The following is a 22,101-nucleotide window of genomic DNA, read 5'->3' on the forward strand; positions in this document are numbered from 1 at the left end:
ATCTGTTTTTAGTTTTCAGTTCTTTCAGACACTGTCCAGTAGTGCACTGCCCTGTGGAAGGGATGAGCCAGGTCTTGTGCTCAGAGCTCTCAGCCACCATAGGCAGCAAGCCCCCAAAGTCACCAGATAACTCCTGAATTGTGAGCACTGTGCCTGCCATGGGCTTAGAGCTGTTTTCACAGTGTTCTCCTGGCACTAGGACTTGCTATAGCCATGGAGATGAGGACCACAATAAACCAGGCCACTAACTACCTGAACTCCTGATGCTTCTTTAATTTCTCTGCCCAGCCATGTCATAGACTCTCTCTTTGACCATTTCCTATGGCTGGCTCTCCCACAACATTCTCGTAATGAGCTTCAGTTGTTCCTTAATTTTCTGAGTGCCTGGCTGGCTCGAAGGCAAATCTGCCTGGACAGCAGAAGGTCAGGGCAACTCCTGTAACATGAGCTCTGTTCCAGTGGAGAGTAGGTGCTTTCTTTTTAAAATCAACCTTAGTCAATGGAGCTGCTGCTCTTGGGTAGGGTGGGGTTGTTGACCTCTGGGACTTTTGCTGCTCCCTGCCAGGAGCCAATAGCTCACCCACTAATTAGTCTCCATCTTCCTTATTGTCTCTTTGGTGGCAGTCTCCAAAGAAAGAGCACACTGTGGCTGCATATCCCAGAACTCCCAAGTTGCCACTCTTTATATCCCCAAAGTTGTTCAGCCTTAAGCTCACCTGTCTGCAGAAAGCTTGTAGGGAGCTTCTGTATCCTGAAGTCTCTTCCACTGATGTCTAAATGCTTTGTTTTTGATACTTTCCATAGACAGGTAGGGTGGGGCCATGGAACACTGCTCTTTTTCCTTCCAAACTCCTTTTAATGTCTTAGCTCACCAACAGTCAAAGCCTCTTCCTGTTTATGACTCCTAGAGATGCAATTTTTCCATGTTTTTTGAGCCCCCCATTATACCTCAGTCTTCATGAGTAGTAGGCCCTCCTTTGAGCATGGTGACTTGCGTCAACTATCTGAGATATGGGGAATGAAAGGTTGTCTTTCAGGTCTTGTGCTGTCACGACGGTGAAGTCACTGTCCCATCAAATCCCTGCACTGGGATTAAGATTCAGGGCAGGTGTGGTTTTTGTTCCACAGCTAGGTCTGCCAATCTGTTGTAGAGGTCACTGGGCTTACACGGGGTGGAGGCTTTGGCCTGTCTTTCACCCCCAGGGGAGTTGGGTCTGGAGTTGTAAGCCCTTGCTTAGTTTACTCTGTCTCCTTTCTATTCTGACATATTTTACAGCTGTCTTACCCATCTTTGTTGGTTTGCAGTGCTCTTCCTCTCTTTTGCTCCACTGTATATGGTTTCTTCTGTTATCCAGACTCTTATTCACAGAGCCCAATGGAGAAAACTTTTACTCTTCTGCCACCTTGACCCTATGTCCTTGACATCAAGATTTGAATCTAATGTTATTTACCTATATGAGTGCTTTTTAAGCTAAAATTTCCTTTTTGTTTCTTTTTGTCCTATCCTTTCTTTCTTTTCCCCTTCTTTTTTTGTATTGGTTTGGGGAGTTTATTCAAGTCTTTGTACATGCTCTATCAGTGAGTTGCGCTCACAGCTCCATCCTTATTTCTTCATAATTTGATACAGCTGAGAAACTGGACATTTAAAACCAAACTCCTAAATTCCTTTCTCCAGACAGGCAGATGTGAGGTAGAGAATTGACCAAGTAAATTTAAGGAACTTAACTACTGCATGTAGTTTAATTCACATCTCATTTCAGATCTTTTGTTAAGTAATGAGCAGCCTAGTTCATCAGGCTTCCAGATTTGTACATTTATTCATTTAATAATATGCTGATTATTGATGAATTAATGCCCTAAGTATTTCTTTAAATATTCCCTCAACTCAGGTCTCCATCATCTTCATTTTGAACTGTTGCAGTCTTCTAAAACATCTCCCTGTGTCTACTCATATTCCCTGGACATTCATTCTTCCACCACATTTATAGTGATTATCTCCATTACAAATGTTAATATGAGTCACTCTTTAAAACATTAATGTTTGATATCTTATAATTACATAAAATTTTCCATCTAACCTCTTCTGAATCCTCCTTTCCTGTGCCTATTTCTCTGTCATTATTAAATTGATGGTGATGTCTTCCTCACCAATCCCTTTGGTTTCATACTAATATACCCAATGTAACACTTCTCTTCCCCTCTTGCCTTTCATGCTTTCAGCCTTTCCTACCTTTATCTAGTTAATCACACATCTTTAAGTGTCAGCTCAAGCAATACTTCTATAAAAGCCATCCCTGACATGTTCTAGTGATACATTTTAACCTCCACATCTAGAATTTACTAGTATTTACTTAGTATTTACTGACTAAGATAAGATAATGACTGACTACACAAACAGTGGTTTGAATGATCTTCGCCATTCAGTTCAGGAAGAGAAGCCATGTAACAAGTAATACATGGTTTAAGTGTTAAAGCTACAGTAGAATTAGTGACAAAATATTAAGGTATTTAAAAACTGATGTGTGTTTCTCTCAAAAGCATAGCAATAGGCATAGCAAGTATGACTTCACACAACAGAGTGAGTCTTCAAGGAAGAAAAGATCTTTGTCATGACATGGACAAAAACATGTTACAGATACAAGGAATGAAATGTTCACAGATAAAGGCACCAAGAGTAGTAGTAGTATTAGAAATCAACCAAAGAATATATTTTGTGGCTTGTTTAAAGTTTGAGCCTTGTGACATCTAGCATTTTTTTCAAGTGATTAGTTGATTTTTAATTAACTAGAAGTACTTTGCAAAGAAGTATGTATTAAGCTCAAGATTAAATGTAATTTAAATTCCTAATTGATATAATAAAAACAAATTATATTGTTATTATAGTTGTTTTCTATTTTTACACAAACCATCACTTTTATCAATCCTTCCAAGTTGTTTATTTATCTAAATGTATGGATTTGTCAACAGACCCAGACTTAGGAGTGACATCAGAGAAAGAGCAAACAAGGCTTGATCATGGTGAAAATAACCAGCCAAAGGTATGTGAAAACATCAGTTTAAGTATCTGGTTTAATATTGTCTCCTTTGCTTTAATAAAGACTCATAGGTGAAATAAAATTGCCTCCCAGATTTGCCTTTTGGAATAACTACATCACAAGTTCATATTACTGTCTGATTTTACAGAGAAGCAAGTTATAAAACTTAAAGCATTCCTACATTATACAATAACTTATGGCTAAATTTATCCATGCAATTGAGGCAAGAGTCTGTTTCTGAATATTTCTGGTGTTTCCTCTTGTATAATCTCTTTGGCATGATAAAGAAGGCAAGATTAAATTTGAGCCTTATGATTATATAGTTTAAATTAGGAACAATATAATGATGGCTATTGAGTTGTATTGATTATGAAGAGTGACCATCCCTCATGGTTCAAAATTTGTAGTTTTCATAATATCATTCTGTTTTGACAGTGAAAAAGATGTTATTTCTCCCTTATGATCTCTAATTGACATTTGTGTTTATGTTGAGGGAGAGAATAGTGTCATAAAATGAAACTCACTGCCTTTTTTACAGAATTATATCTGCCAGAAAGAGAACTTTTATATTAGGGTACAAAAAATAACTTTCTATCTTATTTCATTTTAATGTCAGATACTGGTAAATATAATGAAAACACTTTTATCACTGTAGGTATATCAGAATATTTCAGAACTGGGATTAATGCATATAGTTCAGATATGTGCATAACACTATTATGTTATATTAGTTGAATGCAAATATAGAAGTTTATTTTTCTTTCTGATCAGTGCTAATTATTTTGGCTCTGAAAAATATAAAGTTTGCCTCTTCTGTAATTATTGAGCTTTAGAAAAAGGACTTCAACTCAGAATAAATTCTCACTAGCTAAGGTATGGTACGGAAGAAAGTCTTGTTGTGAGGAAGTCTTTATAATATTCAAAATCATTTGTTTCAGCCAGAAGCCAGTGTCTCACACCTGCAATCCTAGCTACTCGGGCAGAGATCAGGAGGATTGAAGTTCTAAGCCAGCCCCAGTAAAATAGATCATGAGACCTTATCTTGAAAAAACCCATCACAAAACAGGGCTGGTGGAGTGGCTGAAGGTGTAGGCCCTCCTTTTCAAACCCCAGTACCACAAAAATGTATCTATTTCAGTTTTTAGTAAATTTAACACATTTACTGAATTAAGTTCAGTCCAAACAAACAGTGAGAAGTTAAGTTTGCTGGCTCATGTTTTCTCCTATGTTAGAGTAAGGTAAATTACTTTTCACTTTTTAGTTACAGTTCAGTCATTTTGGGGAAGTTAAATATACATTAAGAAGATTAGCAGTTAAACTTTAATAATTTTCTATATTTTCTCAGTCTGTATTCTTTGGTTACTGAAGGATGAGGTTATTTTGAAAACAAGCACCCTCACCAAAAAAAAATCTGAGAATCAAATCAGCAAATTAGTCCTCCACTATCCCATCTACAAAAAAAAAGTACTCCAGGAAACAAAGAAATATGGATTGTGATAGAGGTGATATATCTGTACATTCAAGACTTCCTTAAGTGTAAGAGCATGAAGAAATGTTGATCAAATGAGAGATATTAAGGTGGAAAAATATGTACAATTTAGCACAAATGAGTAAGCATGTTTGAAACATTCTCATATATGTTGTTCCTTAATCATCTTCAGTCTTTCTATCAGTCTTCCACAGGCATATGAATTGGAAAAGTCATTTACCTTGAACCGTATGAGCTTCTGAATCAAGATAATCATAGAAGTTGCAGAATACATATAATAAACTATAGGAGTCTGTTTACTATTGACTTAATAATAAATTTCATTTATTTAAACCATTAAATGAGAATGTAGTGGGAAGAGAGCAATCACTAAAAAGGTATAAAAATGAGTTTATGTTCCAGAGTTGCAGCAAATATTTTGAGCCCAAACCATAAGTTTATTGTGCCTTCATTTGCACAATTGCTCTGTTCTACTCAAACTAATATAACTTATAATTCCAACAAGACTTTAAGCAATTTTGACAATAAGCATGTATATCTCCAAAATTTATTTCTCCTCTAAAATTAGCCTTTTATATTATGTTCTTAAGTGAAATTTGGTGAGTTTTGGCATATAGAATTTTATCACATTAGTAACATAGATCTTTAGCCAAAAATTTGATATTTGATTCCAAAGAGAAGCTGAGATTTGAGGTCTATTGAGATTTAAAGTTGGACAAAAATGTCAAGACCTTCTTCAAAAGTAAAGGCATGAGACTACTTTGTCAAAGTTACAGGCTTATTTTATTTGGTTAATTTAATGAATAAATCAGATAATGTACCTAATTCAGCACTTACAGAATGATATCATGTCTCTTGATAACATAAAATGCTAGCTAATCCTCTTAGCATCTTTGAATGAATCATTGAACTTTTCTTGTTTTTACTCCTATTTTAAGTAGGTAATTACTTAACCTTTATGGTTACTGAACGTAAAACTCTGGAATCATCTCATTTTACAGATAAAAACTCAGTAGTTTCTTTCTGCTTCTTGTCTTGTGGCAAACATTGCTTCATACATTTCTGTGAGATCCTTCATGTTTTTGAGTCTCAATACCTAAATGAAAAATAATTGTAAAAGTCAGTGGGGGAAATAGTGTAGCAAGAAAGGGGAAAGTTTCTTTTTGTTACGAAAGCTCAATAATATCACAGTCTCTAAATCTCACTTTTTATGGTAAAACTAGGTAGTAAAGACAGAAAGAAACATGTTTGTCTTTTTTTCTGCCATTTTCATAGGGAGTAAAAATGTTAGATAACAAAGAATGGATTTAAAAAAGGCAGGAAATGAAGAATGGCCCTTTTTGAAATTTTGAAAAGATGTTATTTTCATTCAAACAGCAGAATGAAGAAAAATTTTAATCACTTGAAATGATAAAATGAAATTCTACAAAAATACTTTTCATGAACTAAAATAAAAAATTAGACTGACTCAAATGACCAGTTCCATAAAAACAACAAATTTCCCTTATTGAAAACTATCCATTATCCTTACTATCAATTTTCATTAAAGGCTGAAGAAAAAATGAAGAAGCACAAGACAAAAAAAGAGGAAGTAGGAGAAATCCCATGTGGTGGTTCCACTGCTGCTAATGATGAGTTGATTCTACACAACAGCAGCAGGAGAGTTGGTAACCAGCAATTTTCTGTTAAGGAGAATGGAGAACATGATGGGTAAGGCTGTAGAGAAATTTATAAATATATAACTGCTATAAAAAATTTTTAACTTGAGGCTGATTCCAAGATGGCAGCTAGAGGGAGGAAGAAGAAAGTGTGCTTCCTAAAGTAAAATCTTGGAGAGAAGCAGGAGATAAGCCTTACAGGAAAAAACACCAAGAAGAGACAAAACTTTGACTCCTCCACACCCCCAGCCCCCGCATAGCATCCCCACTTCACATTAAATGGAGAAACCAGGAGAGCTCCCAAGTTGCCGCCAGATGCCAGCACCCAGGCCACTTGGGAAGATGCAGACCTCAAGGTGAGCTAAGTGGCATGTGGTACTCCCACAGAAACCCTGGGCCAGATAAGCATAGCCCCCTGGACAGACCAACCCCCACTGAGGGAAAAAAGAGAAACTGAATAATAAGCAATAATAAAAGACACATAGCAAAGAGGGCAGGGTACCCTGAGCGCTGAAGAGGAGGAGGGGAAATCCTTCATGGAACTGTAAATAAACAAGCCAGCCAGAGAAGGCAGGAGCAGTGGCACATGCCCAGCAGCAACCAGGAGCAGGAAAGCTTGTAAAAGCAGTGGTGAGAGGAAAACTCGACAGGAGAGGGGGGAAGGCCCATTTGCCAAGTGAACTGTAAATAAACACGCCAGCCTGAGGAAGTGGGTGCAGTTGTACCTCCCCCAGTGTGCTTGAAAAGGGGAAAGCTTGTAGCAGTGGCGGTCATGCCAAGGAGAACTCTAAGTAAACATAGCCTGCGGGGCCAGGTGAGTGTTAAGTGCACTCCTGAGATGTGTATAAATAAAGCCTCCAGCAACAGCAGGCTGACAGCAGTGGGCAGGTGAGCCACAGCCTTAGATAGCCATTCACAGAACTGTCTCCAGACTGTTTTTTTTTCTCTCTTCCTTTGATGAGACAACAACCAAACTACACCTGCATGCTGAAAAACTTACTGAAACTGTATTGCATTTGAACTTGGGACACTTTGTAGTGTTTTTTTTGTTTTGTTTTGTTTTTTTGTTTTTTTCCCCTTTGATGAGACAATGACAGAACTACTTCTGAGACACCATCTCCAGGATTGGAGGCTGAGGAACTAACACCAAAATTATTAAGACTGAAACTTTATTGCATTTGAACTTGAAGTTTTTAAAAAATTTTTTCAATCCTCTCTCTGTCTCTCTAATTCCTGTAGCTTACTGTTGATTAGTACCCTATCTCTCCCTGTTTATATCTTTCAAACTTATTTTTTGTTTGTTTGTTTTTTACTTGTTTTTCCCTTTTTCTTTACCTTCTTTGCTTTCCCTCTCCTCACCCTTCCTTTCTAAAATTACCATTGTTATTATTACAAGCTAGAAAATACTAAATTGCACACAGTACAGGGACAGTAACAATACCAAGAGCAATGACGGGAAGACAGAAAAAACAAGAAACCATATTCCCCACAGCAAAAAATTAGTACAGGAACCACAGGGAAATGAAGAAAACAGATACTCAGATCCAGACTCCAACAAAATGAAGATAAACTATGCCAAAGAACCCAACGAAGCCCACAAAAATAATTTAAAAGAAGAAATCCTACAGGTAATCAATGAGAATTTAATAGAGATGATACTGAATATGGTCAAACAAAATGTACAGGAGACACTCAAGAAATTCCAAGACAACAAAAATAGAGAATTTGAAAAAGCACAAGAAGAAATAAAAGAAACCATAGAAGCACTGTATAAACACCAAAGTGAAACAAAGAACACAATTAATATAGAGATAAATAAACTCAGGGTGAAAATATACAACATTAAAGAGGAAGTGACTCAGGATATGGAGAACCTCAGAAAAAAGAATGAAACAGAATTGCAAAACAAAATGGAAGGCCAATCCAGCAGAATAGAACAAACAGAAGACAGAATCTCAGAACTCGAAGATGAAATCGTAATTAAAGGAAAAACCAAAGAACTATTAATTAAACAACTCAAGACCTGTGAAAAGAAAATGCAAGAACTCACCGACTCCATCAAAAGACCAAACTTGAGAATCATGGGCATCGAAGAAGGAGAAGAGGTGCAAGCGAAGGGAATGTGTAATATATTCAACAAAATAATAATGGAAAATTTCCCAAATCTAGAGGAAGATATTCCCATACAGATGCAAGAGGCCTCCAGGACACCAAACAGACCAGATCAAAATAGAACTACCCCATAACATATCATCATTAAAACAACAAGTTCAGAAACTAAGGAAAGAATATGGAAGGCTGTAAGAGAGAAAAAACAAGTAACATACAAAGGTAAACCCATCAAAATCACAGTAGACTTCTCAAAAGAAACGTTAAAAGCAAGAAGAGCGTGGGGTGAGATCTTCTGGGCACTGAATGAAAATAACTTCAACCCTAGGATACTCTACCCAGCAAAACTATCATTCAAAATAGATGGAGCAATAAAAGTCTTCCATTATAAGCAGAAACTAAAACAATATGTTACCACAAAGACACCACTGCAAAAGGTTCTTCAAAGGATTCTGCATACAGAAAGTGAAACCCAACATAACCATGAGAGGGCAGGCAGTACCAAACTCCAGGAAAAGAAAAAGCAAGAAAGTAGAGAGTAACATTGATTTAGCTACACACAATCAAACCCTCAACAACTAAGACGATTAAATGACAGGAATCCCCACATAACTATCAATAGTAACACTTAATGTTAACAGACTTAACTCCCCATCAAAAGGCACTGTTTGACAAACTAGATTAAAAAGGAAGATCCAACAATTTGTTGCTTACAGGAGACCCAACTCATCAAAAGAAATAAGCATAGGCTTAGGATGAAAGGCTGGAAGAAGATTTAACAAGCCAATGACCCCTGAAAACAGGCAGGAGTAACAATACTTATCTCTGACAAAGTAGACTTCAAACCTACATTGATCAAATGAGATATAGAAGGTCATTCCACACTAATAAAAGGGGAAATAGACCAAAAGGAAATAACAAATATCAACATATATGCAACCAATGTCAATGCACCCAATTTCAATAAACATACCTGAAGGACCTAAAAGCATATATTAACTCCAACACCCCATTATCATCAATAGATAGGTAGGTCATCCAAACAACAAATCAATAAACAAATCCTAGATCTAAAATATACCATAGATCAAATGGACATAGTTGATGTCTACAGAACATTTCATCCAACTTCTACACAATATATATTCTTCTTAGAAGCCCATGGAACCTTGTCCAAAATAGATCACATCCTAGGGCACAAAGCAAGCTTCAACAAATATAAGAAGATAGAAATTATACCATGCATTCTATCTGATCACAATGCAAGAAAACTAGAACTCAACAACAAACATAAAGACAAAAAACATATAAACATCTGGAAACTGAATAACTCATTGCTTAATGAACAATGGGTCATTGATGAAATAAAAGAGGAAATTAAAAATTTACTAGAAGCCAATGAAAATGAAAACACAACCAACCAGAACCTATGGGACACAGCAAAGGTATCAGAAAAATATAATGACATATCATTGTTTCCAATTCAATTGTAAATATTTTATTTAAAAATAATAGTGATTGAAAATGTAAAGAAAAAGACATTGTCATATACTTTTTGTAAATGAAATTGATAAATAATTTTTGAGGAATAATTTATTGGTTCATATTAAAATTTCAATTATATCATTGTTAGCCTAACAACTTCACTTGTGTGTGTTAAGGTATTTATTATAGCATTATATCATGAAGTTGGAGGTAATGTGAATTGTTATCAATAAGGAAATAAATTATCATCTATGTAGGATTGAATCCTTCTGGGACAGGAAAATATGACTTGTAAACACATACATACCTATATTAAGTACATTCATTATATAATGTATATAATATAAAATAATTAAGTACACATACTTAATAGTGTTTTACTTTTAAATGTATATATATGCAACATGTTCATGAATTATATATTTGTGTTCATGAATTATATATTTGTGTTTTTGGTACTTATGTAGGAAACTTACATATATATATTTATGTGTGTTAAGGTATTTATTACAGCATTATATCATGAAGTTGGAGGTAATGTGAATTGTTATCAATAAGGAAACAAATTATCATCTATGTAAAGTAATATAGTGTGCAAACAATAAGTGAGGTTAGATTTTCTGTGCTGATTATTTCCTGATTAAAATCTGTTTGGAGAATTCAGCTTAATGACACATCTTAAGCAAATTTTCTTGAATACTTACAACATCTATTGAGCTGCAAAAGGAAGCTACTTGCTGCATTGGCACTCTACATCATGACCTGTAAAAGTATTAGCCATTAGTTTTGTTTTTTATTCCAAATGCATGACTACTGTAACATCTTACCACTAAATGAATAGTGTATTGCTAAATAGTGTATTGCTAAAGAATCCACATGGGTATTCTTATCTATCTTAAAATTTTAATTACTAAAATTTTTAATTACTAAAATTTCTTCAAGTGATATCTGATATACTAAACCAGAAATTGGCAAACTTCTTCATCATAGGACCAGATAATAAATATTTTAGGTTTGTGGACCATGGACCATAATGTCTCTATTGTTATCATCCAATATCTCTTGTAAATTGTAAGTGAATGAGAGTCCATTTTATTAAAACTTTGTTTACAGGGCTGGGAATATAGCTCATTGATGCAGTGCCTGATTAATGTAACTGAGGCCCATGGTTCTGTCCCCAGAACCACAAAAAACAAAAACAAACAAAAAAAACCCAAAGCCCAAAATCAAAACATAAAGCAGGCAAAGAGTTACAAGGGACCCAAAAGCACTAACTTGCTAACACTTGCACTAAATGCAGATACTGAGAGTGTGTGAATCTTCTTTTAAAGGCACTCTCCATGCATGCCACTGACCTATTAAATAATAATACATTTCAATATGTATACCATCTTTTCCACAGTGTCTTCATAGACTTTGTACATTATCTCAGTTTGAAAAATCAGGTTATTTTCAGAAGTTCTCCCCTTTTATCTCTGTTACGTTATTATTACAATGTAACTAATTGTATCATATATTCAATTAGTTTAAAATATCATAGAATCAGATGATTTTTTATCAAGGAAGAAATTCTGCCCTTGACAATTTGGTCTCTCTGTGGTCTTTGAATGAGCAAATTATAATCAGCTTATGTAACATAAAACTAAAACTTTGTAAGAGATCTTTTAATTTAGTCTTTAATTTTGTGAATTTATTACTTAATACCTTCACCAAGTAGAGTTTTTAAAAATGACACAGGCTTGTAATAAAAAAACCCTTAAGTGCTAAAATGTACTTCATGGTCATTATGTAAGGACTGAAAAATGTAGCAAAAAGAAGGAAATCAGATGATTCCTCTGTTATGCCACTTAACAATGGTGTCCTAGAAGAAGTCCTTACTCACAGACTTATCTTTATTTTCAAAATGAGAAAAATTGAGTGTGTTGCTTTCCATGATAAACAAGAGCTATATCAGTCAAGTATAGTCTCTTCTAACTCAAAAACCTGCTTATCTTAAATAGGGTTTTTGGAAGACGGGAGTTTAGCAAGTTGTCGACATTGAGAAGGTAAGTGGGTTGACACCTGGGAAGAGTGGAAGTTGAAAATGGGCCAAGCTTCAGAAGGCCAGTTTTGAGAGGTAAGTGGGTTGTTCTCTGCAGCAGCATGGCTATTTCAATGCTATTCTTGCTTTTGTAGGCACTGGAAGCATGTTTGTTGAAGTGCATTTGATCAGATTAGACATCTTTCAGAGAGAAAATTACTGACTTTGGTTAGATATAAAATAGTTATCTACATACCATTTTTCTTGTGAATAATTTGCTTTTGGCACATTAAGGAGCTTCATCAGATAACAGTCTGTAGTGGGAAAATTTCCAGTGTGAAAGTTCAGTCCCTTTGGAATGTTTTGCTGTTGTATGATATCAATATCATGTGACCATTCCATGTATTTGTTCCTTATAAAAACAGTTACAATAGTCTATTAATAAAGCCAGCTTTTTAAATATTAGGATTAGATACTAGATTAGATACCAAAGGCATATGAAATTTGACAAATCACTATTTTCAAACAAATTCATAACTAAATAGAATATTGTTATTTTGAAGTATATATAATGATAAATATTTATTTTAGAAGTAGGATTTTATCTCAAAACACTTAGAAAATTTATTTCATGTGATTTAAGAAATTTTCATCTAAATTAAACTACCATATTTAAAAATAAAACCACAAATGCAGAATGAATGTAATTATTACTCCCATGTCTAAGAATCATTGCCTATAGCCAGTATGTTCAGGTGTTTCAGTGTAGCATTCAAGTTTGGTGTAACACTCATTTCTTACCACTTACTTCTGTATATTGTGTGCTTTTGCTTCTAAGTTCCTAGGAAATGTAGGTGCCATTGACTTAATCTTTGTTCTTATACTCTATTCTTTAACTAGAATGACTTTTTTCCTCTCCTTTTAGCCTGGTGAGCTCCTTTTTTATATTTTATCTCTTTTGTAAAGTCTTTTTTACACTCAGATACAACTTTCTATATGTTGAGTCTTATGTATATCACATTGGTTCATAATTGTATATAAATCTGTTTTTCATAGTATTTACCTATACTACATGGCTTTTCTGAATCAGTCAATAAATTAAAACAGGAAAGCATTGCAATTTTGCCCAAAATGTATTTTGATTTTTGTCAGTAGAATTATGCAAAAACCATGGGTTTTAAATGGCATTTTAGTGGTTCTGCATTGCACGTGAAGGAATTTAAAGAAAAAGGAAAATGAAAAATGGAATGCCAAAGCATCTATCATTACTGGTGAATGGCAAGGCCCATTCACTAACTGGTGGTCCTTTATAAGTGAAAGATGATTATAGGTTAAGTGAAATCCATGAGGATAAAGTAAGGTAAAATTTTCTTTTCTTCCCTGTAATATTGTCTATTTTTGTCCTGAATTCATTTATCTTTTTATTTGTTGTGTTCTTTGTTTCACTTTGGTGTTTATACAGTGCTTATATAGTTTCTTTTATTTGTTCTTGTGCTTTCTCAAATTCTCTATTTTTGTTGTCTTGGAATTTCTTGAGTGTCTCCTGTACATTTTGGTTGACCATATCCAGTATCTCTATAAAATTCTCATTGATTACTTGCAGGATTTCTTCTTTCAGAGTGTTCTTGTGGGCTTCATTGGGTTCTTTGGCATACTTATCTTTGTTTTCTTGGAGTCTGGATCTGGGTATCTGATTTCTTCATTTCCCTCTGGTTCCTGTACTAATTTATTGTTGGTGGAAACTGGTTTCCATCTTTTTTCCATGTTCCCATCATTGCCCATGCTACAGTTATTGTCCCTGTGCTGTGTGTAATTCATTATTGTCTAGCTTGTAATAATAACAAAGGTGATATCTAGAATGGAAGGTTGAGAGGAGAGGGAAGCAAAGAAGGTAAAGAAAAAGGGAAAAATACAAAACAAAACAAAATCAAACAAACAAACAAAAAAACAGAGCCAAAGAAATAAACAGGGAGAGATAGTGTACTAATCAACAGTGAGCTAAACAGGCATTAGTGAGACAGTAGAGGATTAAAAAAAATCCCTACGTTCAAATGCAATAAAGTTTCAGTCTTAATAGTTTTTGTGTTAGTCCTTCAGCATCCAGTCCTGGTGTTGGTTTCTGAGTAGTAGTTCTCATCAAAGGGGGGAAAAAGAAAGAGAGATCCCAAATTCAAATGCAATACAGTTTCAGTCTTAATAGTTTTGGTGTTAGTCCTTCAGCATCCAGTCCTGGTGTCTGTGTTCTGCCTTGTCTCATCAAAGAAAAAAAAGAGAGTCTGGAGACAGCTTTGTGAATGTCTATCTGAGGCTGTGGCTCACCTGCCCTCTACTCTCAGCCAGCTGCTGCTGCAGGCTTTATTTATTGCAGATCTCAGGAATGAGCTTTACACTCACTTAGGCTTTGTTTATTTAGAGTTATCCTGGGTGCATGCCCCTTTTGTTTTCTCTAGTATACAGCCCTACCGCCTGTCGCAATTGCAGTCCTTTTTTATTTAGAGTTCACGTGGGGAGGGGCTCCTCCCTACTCTCTGGTGGAGCGTGCCACACTTTAACCGCTGTGGATGCCTTCTCCTCTCTAAGCACACTGGGGGAGGAGGCGCCACTCCTGCCTTCTCCAGCCAGCTTGTTTATTTACAGTTTGTGTGAGGGTGTGCCCCTCCCCCACTCTCTGGAGCTCAGGGAGCCCCACCCTCTTTACTATGTGTCCTTTTTTTTCAGCTGCTTATTTATTATTCAGTTTGTTTTTTTCTTTTTTCCCTGGTGGGGGTCAGTCTGTTTTGAGGGCTATGCTGATTTGGCCCAGGGTACCGCATGCCACTTATTTGCTCGCTCACCTGGTGGTCTGCATCTCCCAAGCAGGTTAGAGGCTGGCATCTGGCAGTGTGGGAGCCCTCCTGGTTTCTCAGTTTAATGTGGAATGGGGATGCTATGTGCAGGCTAGGGGAGTGGAAGTGACAGAGTTTTGCCTCTTTTTGGTGGTTTTTCCTGCCAGGTGTATCTCCAGCATCTCTCCAAGAGTTTACTTTAAGAAGCACACTTTCTGCTTCCTCCCTCTTCAGCCATCTTGGAATCTCTCCACATTATTGGATTTTAAATAGTTTGTAAACTTTGTGAATAGGAGAAATACATTGAATTGCAGATGCTGAGGTTTTTCTATTACCAGACAATAGTTCTCAGTGGTCTTTATATTTTGCATATTTAATATTTGCCTGAAAAGTTGTATGTTTTTTGTAGGTCCCCAAGGAAATCATCTGATGAAAAGACTAAGGTATTATAATATATAATCAAAATAGTAATAACCCAAAAATATGACACAAAAGGCAGTGATACATTAAAAAATATAACTTAAAACCACTGCAGAAATGAAAAGTAAAAAATAAAGAATCTTTTGTTATGTAAAGACAGCTTGAAAACATGATTAAGAAGGAGCAACCATTGATAAAGTTATCCTTTTGAAAAGAAATCCCTTTACAGAAGTGTCTGTGGTTCTACTCATATAAAAAGGATGGCTTATTACCTCTTGTACAGTTATCACATCACAGACATGCATATATATGAATGTATGTATATCTATGTAACATTTTGAGATGTTACTTATTTTATAGGTCGAAAACCAAGTAACTTCTATGAATGACCCTAACTTATTAACTCTATTGTCTGAATCAGACTCAGAGGATTGGGAGCTGTGTAATTATGAGGGTATTCCAATTATATTTGAAGAATTTCCTCAAATGGATTCCAAAGGTAGGGCCATTGCATACATGGAGGTATTTTATGTGTATATAGTAATATATACAAACTTTGCTTAGTATTATGTCATTGACAATGGATGTATTATAGTTTTGTTGATATCAGAAATATTCCTTAAAAAGTAGAATGAAAATTATTGCATACTCTCAGCCAAAGCATCATGATCATCCCCATTGTACTTTTCTCAGTGTAAATGGCATCCCAGACTTTAGCTGACTCTGTTTCTCTCTGTGCTTTACCATAATCAGATACAATAGTCTCACCTGTAAAACTGCAGTACCCCTAGAGTTTAGCCTGCTCCCCCACCTCCTGTAACCTGTATAATCTGCAATCCTAATTATACATTATCAGATTGGTGAGATATCTTTACATTGATTGTACTTCATTTTCTCAGTCTTTTTTCAAATTTTCAATGTGCAGATATTTCCATATTTTATCACATTTTCTGCAGTTCAGATATTTTTATAATGTTCAGGGATTTTTTTTTCCTTTTTATAAACTATATGTAATTTTCAATTGATGTTTTTCCCTACATATTTATGAGGTACAGTGTGATATTTCCATACTTATGTACAATGTATAATGATCAGATTTAGGTAACTGACATATCACTTCAGACATCTGTCATTGCTTTGGGAACATTTTAAATTCTATCTATTTTGAAATATTCAAATATTATCATCCATAGTTGTACTGCTGTGTTGTAGATTTTTAGAAGTGATTCCTCTTATCCAACTGCACTCCTGGACCTATTTACTATTTTCTCTCCATCTTACCTCTTCCACATACCTCATATGCTCTGTTCTCTATTCTATTTGTTTATTAAATTATTTAATTTGATGAATGGGGGTTTAAACTCAGGGCTTTTTACTTGCAATGCAGGTGTTCTACCACTAGAGATGCACTGCAGTCTATTTCACTCTGGTTATTTTGGAAGTGGGATGTTGAGAGCTATTTTCCTGAGCTGTCCTAGAACCACAATCCTCCAGATCTCAGCATCTCCAGTAGTCAGAATTATAGGTGTTAGTCACCAGTACCCGGGCTCTATTCTCTACTCTAAGAGATCAAAACTTTGCATGGGAACCACCTAGAGGCTTATTTATCACTTTTATTGATCTCAAAGTATTTGGCTTTTTTATCTCTATTTCCTGTTTTATTTTATCTTTGCTATTATTGCAGCCCATTTGAATTACTATCACAAAATATCATAGATTAGGTCTCTCATAAGTAAACCAAATAGTTGCCAAATTCTGGAGACTAGAAGTTAAAAATGAAAGTAATAGCCAATTGGTGTTTGATGAGGACCTGCTTCCTGGTTCAGAGATGGCCACATTTCCCCCTGCTTACTCACATGGCAGAAGCAGTGAAGATTCTCTCTCTCTCTCTCTGTCTCTCTTTTTCTCTCTCTCCATTTCCTTCTCTCTCTCTCTCTCTCTCTCTCTCTCTGATACTGGGGATTGAACCCAGGCACCTGTACTAGCAAAGCAGGTTCTCTGCCATTTGAGTCATTCTGGCACCCCAGGTCTTTGTTTCTAAGAGCATTAATTTCATTCAAAGGGAATCTTCCTGCATTACCTAATTGCTTTCAAAAGACCCCAACTCCTATTACCCTCCCTCTGTGATTAGTTTTCAACATGTGAATTTTAAGGGGACACAAACATTCAGAGTATAGCCATCATTTACTATTTGCTTTCCTCTACTCTCTTTGGGTTTGATTAGGTCTTTTTTAGATTTTTAAGGTAAAAGTCAAGGCCACTGATCTGAGTAACACTCTTCAAATAGAAACATTCAGTGCTGAAAATGCATTGAAGTATTACTGTAGTTATAGTCCGTGAATTCTATCATCTTGTGTTTTTAACTTTTTTGGTTGGAAATGTGTTTTGGTTTGTTTTCAATACTTCTTCAACCCAGGGTTATTTAGATGTGTGTTGATTAGTTTCCAAATATGTCAGTATTTTCCTAATTTTTTGTATTTCTAATTTCATTACTTTGTGATAAAGGGAATATGCTTTGAAATACTTAAATTATTTTGATGTATTCTCTTTAGTAAGTTTATTTATTGTTGGTTAGGTGGTTCATCTCTAAGTTTTTTTTTCAAGTTATCTCAAATCCCGGAAAGCATCACACATATAATTAGGCTTTCATAGAACCAACTGGTATTGTTGAAGGGCAAAGTATAGTTCTCTATTTGTTGCCATGTTCTTTGATTTCTATCAGTCTGCATCTCTATAACTCTATTTTGATGTTTAAAAATGACTTTAATGTCCCTAATATCTCCTCTTGTGTTTTATTTGAAGAATGAGTTGAGCTACTTAAGAGTTTGATCTTGTTTTGATAACTCGTTAGACGTATCAAAACAGTGTTAAATCTAAGGTTAATTCCTCACTTCCAAGGAAATACCTTTCTGATTATTCTATCCAATATCTGGTAAAAGAAGAGGTTTACTCTTCCTGGAACTGTGTGAGCACCAGGCATGGTTTCCTATGATAAGTAGTTTTCTGGCACATATGTGTTGCATTATTCTGCTAAATATTCCAGGGGCTCTTTGCAGATCTACAGGGTTCTTCCTTTGTATTGCTGTGTCCTCTCCAATGTCCTGTATGTAATCTCTATCTTCCTTGGTTTTGCCAGACTCTCAGTTTCATCACCTTATCTCGGGAAGTTCTGTCACTCTTGAATTCCTTCTCCTTGTGTCTTGGCCTTGACCCCTTCTCACCACAGGGACCTTGGACATTAGGCTTACTTCACTGTGTATCAGGGATCATTGTCTGAAATCCATTATCTAGAAAATTGTTTTATGTAGTTTGTTTTCTTTTTAATTCAGGTAGGAAAATAAATCAGTACCTATTGCACTACCTTGGAGAAAAGTAGAGAACAATGGATTCTTAGTATATATTGCATGTTCATTGCAATTCACTTCATCCTCTGCCTCATTCCTGTTCATCTTTTATTTCTCAGTGCAGTCAAATCTTCCTCTGGGAAATATTCCTGTGCCTTGAGAAAATATATTCCCACTACAAACAGAACTCTATTCTTTTCTACCAACTATCTGAAATTACAGTAATCATTCTATGTGTCTTCTGCACTAAATTTTATGCTAAACAAGAGCAGGGAGCTACTGTGTTTTATCTGCAGAGTTTAGTATACTATTTTCCACATTGTAAGCACTTAAGTATACTATTATTCAGAAAGTGAATAAGAGAATACTAAAATTTACAGTCTGTTAAATGCAAAAGATACTTAGGCATTTTATCTGTTTTCTCCCTGATACAAAGACTGTTATCATATCAAAACTCTTGGATAAAGTTCACTCACATAATAGATTACTGCAACTTTGTAAAAATAAGTATGAAGTACTTAAAGAAAAAAATAAAAATTATAGAAACAAGATTAGTGCACTACTAAAGGAGCAGAAAAGAGCAACAGAAGATGAATCCCAGTTACAGCATGTAAGAGAGAAATGGAAAAAGCTCTACAATTTAAGGTATGTTATCCCAGCTTAGAATTTCTTAATTTTAAAGTACATTCATTATAACTCAGATACATAGGGGATTTTCTTATTTGCAGCTTTATGTTCTGAGGATTTTCAGGGAAACCTTTGTGCAGCATGGAAGTCTTGGAAAAATAACACAAGTTGTTAAACATGAGTACTTCTAATAATTAGATGTGTACTTTTGAAGTCACAATCTTAATGGCAGTATAGAAGCTCAATATATTGACATCTCACAATGTAGCAAAACAATTTGTGGGTTTTTAAAAATATTTTGTATTGTAGTTAATACTCCAAAAAAGAACATCTTTTATATAATTTTACATATTTGTAATTATCTACTTTGAATGAGTTCTCCAATATAGAAAAATGTGGTTAAAATATAAGGACTTTAAGAAAAGGCTTTAACATTACTGAATTGTTTTCAGAAAAGTTTACTTTCTCTCATAATTTGTCCAACAGAGTATGAAATGGCCTTTTTTATCAAGTGAGATAAAATTTAATATTTATAAGGTGTTTTAAATGGTGATGCTAGAGATCAAACACAGGGCCTCACATGTGTTAATCAGTCCTCTATCTCTGAGTCTTGCATGAAAAATAGATTATTCTCAACTAATTATTCATGAGAAAATATAAAATGGAAAGTGACTACTGAATAGTTTACTAAAAATCACTCTCTTACTTAGATAAATTAAATATAATCTCTATGTTGAAAGAACTTGTTACTCTTTATTATTATTATTCCCATTTTGTTACTAACTATTCCTACTATGATTCATAAGATGCATGATAATTAAAGAGTTGAAAATATTGGAGAAAAAACATGAAAAGCATAATAATATATATTTGACTTCTTTTTTTGCAGTAATGGGGCTTGACTCAGGACCTTCACCTTGAGCCCACTCCACCAGTACTATTTTTGTGAAGGGTATTTTGAGATAGGGTCCCATGGAACAATTTGACTAGGATGGCTTTAACCTGCAGTCCTCTTGTTCTCTGCCTCCTGATGAGCTAGGATTTCAGGCATGAGCCACTAGCACCAGCTATATTAGGCTGCTTAGCTAATCTTGTGTTAAAATCTGCAGGAAGATTGTATTAAAGTATCAACTGAGGTTTGGGGAGACACCTGTATTCCTTTCCCTCAGTGGTTTCTACTTTTACTCTAAGATGTTTCAGTTTTCAAGAAGACAACAGAGTGGAATGAACAAATAAATGAATGAATGACCAAAAAAAAAATCTGCAGGAAGATGCTGTGTGGAAAAGATTTAAAGGTGATAACTTACACTCTAAATCACTTAGGACACCTACATATTTCCTAAAAATAAAATTTTTTATTTAGTGAGTTTATTTTAAGGAGTAACTGTTTAGAAATTAATAACTTTAAATTCTCTGGTTTAATTGAGGAAGGATTATGACAATGTAAAAAGATCATTTCCAACTTGTCATTGTAGTTAATAGTTTCAAAGTTGCTTTTCCATAATATTTACCAGAATTCTAATTACATAAACTTACCAATTAAAAGGGAGTTCTTTCATTATTACTTTTTAAGTATGCATGCCTTTTGGGAGAGAATGAAGTATGAAATTAAAACTACGCAACTGGAAAGGAAAAACATTTGAGAATATATACTTTATTAAAATAATAATCAACATATAAAAGTCCACAACACAAAATGAACTACTTAGTTTCTAACAACTTAATTTTAAGATAAGCATATTTAACTGCAGATTTGCCTCAAAACAAGACGCCAAGGAGGGAATAAATTTGCATCACTCACATGAAAACATTAAGGAGCAGTTTAGTGAAGAAGAAGAGAAATACCAAGAAGCTGAAGATAATCAAGAAGTTGAAATGTGTCTTAGCACATGCAGTATGGAATTGAAGACTCTAAGACATCAGTTGAGACAGGTAAATTAATATTTGATGAAAATTTAATGATTTTCTATTTATTTCACCCGTGTTACTTATGATATTCCTGGTAGGATCTGAGAAATACATTGTTTGGCAATTTCCTCATTGTAAAAATGTAATAAGCATGCATTTACAGACACTTATGACACCTACCAAATCACTAGACCATAGAATCATCATGTACATGCAGCCAATTTTTAACCAAAACATTTTGTGTGGCAAGTTACTGTTTCATTTAGATTTAGAACAATATATTATTTCACTGTAAGAATAATTGATGACATTTATAAATCATGGCATGTAATAGATGCTCAGTATATGTTTTCTGAATGAAGTACAAGAAGAAACATTGAATTTAATCATCAAAGTTATGTTAATTTGGGTATTTTCATGTCAAAATACAGGCTAACTAACTTTGCAGCTTTAATGATACTAACTAAATGGCTTGTAAAGAAATTATATTTCACAGTACAATCTCTGCCTGTGTTGAAAAACATTTTTGTCATTAAAGACCCAAAAAACTCCTAGACACCATAAACAGCTACTGCAAGGTAGCAAGATACAAAATCAACTTCCAAAAATCATTAGCTTTTCTATACACCATCAATGAACAAACTGAGAAAGAATATATGGAAACAATTCCATTTTCAATAGCCTCAAAAAAATCAAATACCTAGGAGTAAACTTAACAAAAGATGTGAATGACCTCTACAAGGATCACTACAAACCCCTGACGAAAGAGACCGAGGAAGACTACAGAAGTTGGAAAGATCTCCTGTGTTCATGGATTGGTAGAATCAACATAGTAAAAATGGCTATACTAAAAAAAGTAATCTACATGTTTAATGCAATTCCCATTAAAATCCCAATGACTTTCATCACAGAGATTGAAAAATCTACCCTAAAGTTCATCTGGAAACAAAAAACTGTGAATAGCCAAGACAATACTCAGCAAAAAGAGCAATGCTGGAAGTATCACAATACTTGACTTCAAACTACATTACAAAGCAATAGCAATAAAAACAGCAAGCTACTGGCACAAAAACAGACATGAAGACCAGTGGAACAGAATAGAGGAACGGCTATGAATCCACACAGCTATGTCTACCTTATTTTGACAAAGAAACCAAAAATATACAATGTAGAAAGGACAG

Source organism: Castor canadensis, chromosome 10, assembly GCF_047511655.1.
Source record: "Castor canadensis chromosome 10, mCasCan1.hap1v2, whole genome shotgun sequence".
In the NCBI taxonomy this organism is placed as follows: domain Eukaryota; kingdom Metazoa; phylum Chordata; class Mammalia; order Rodentia; family Castoridae; genus Castor; species Castor canadensis.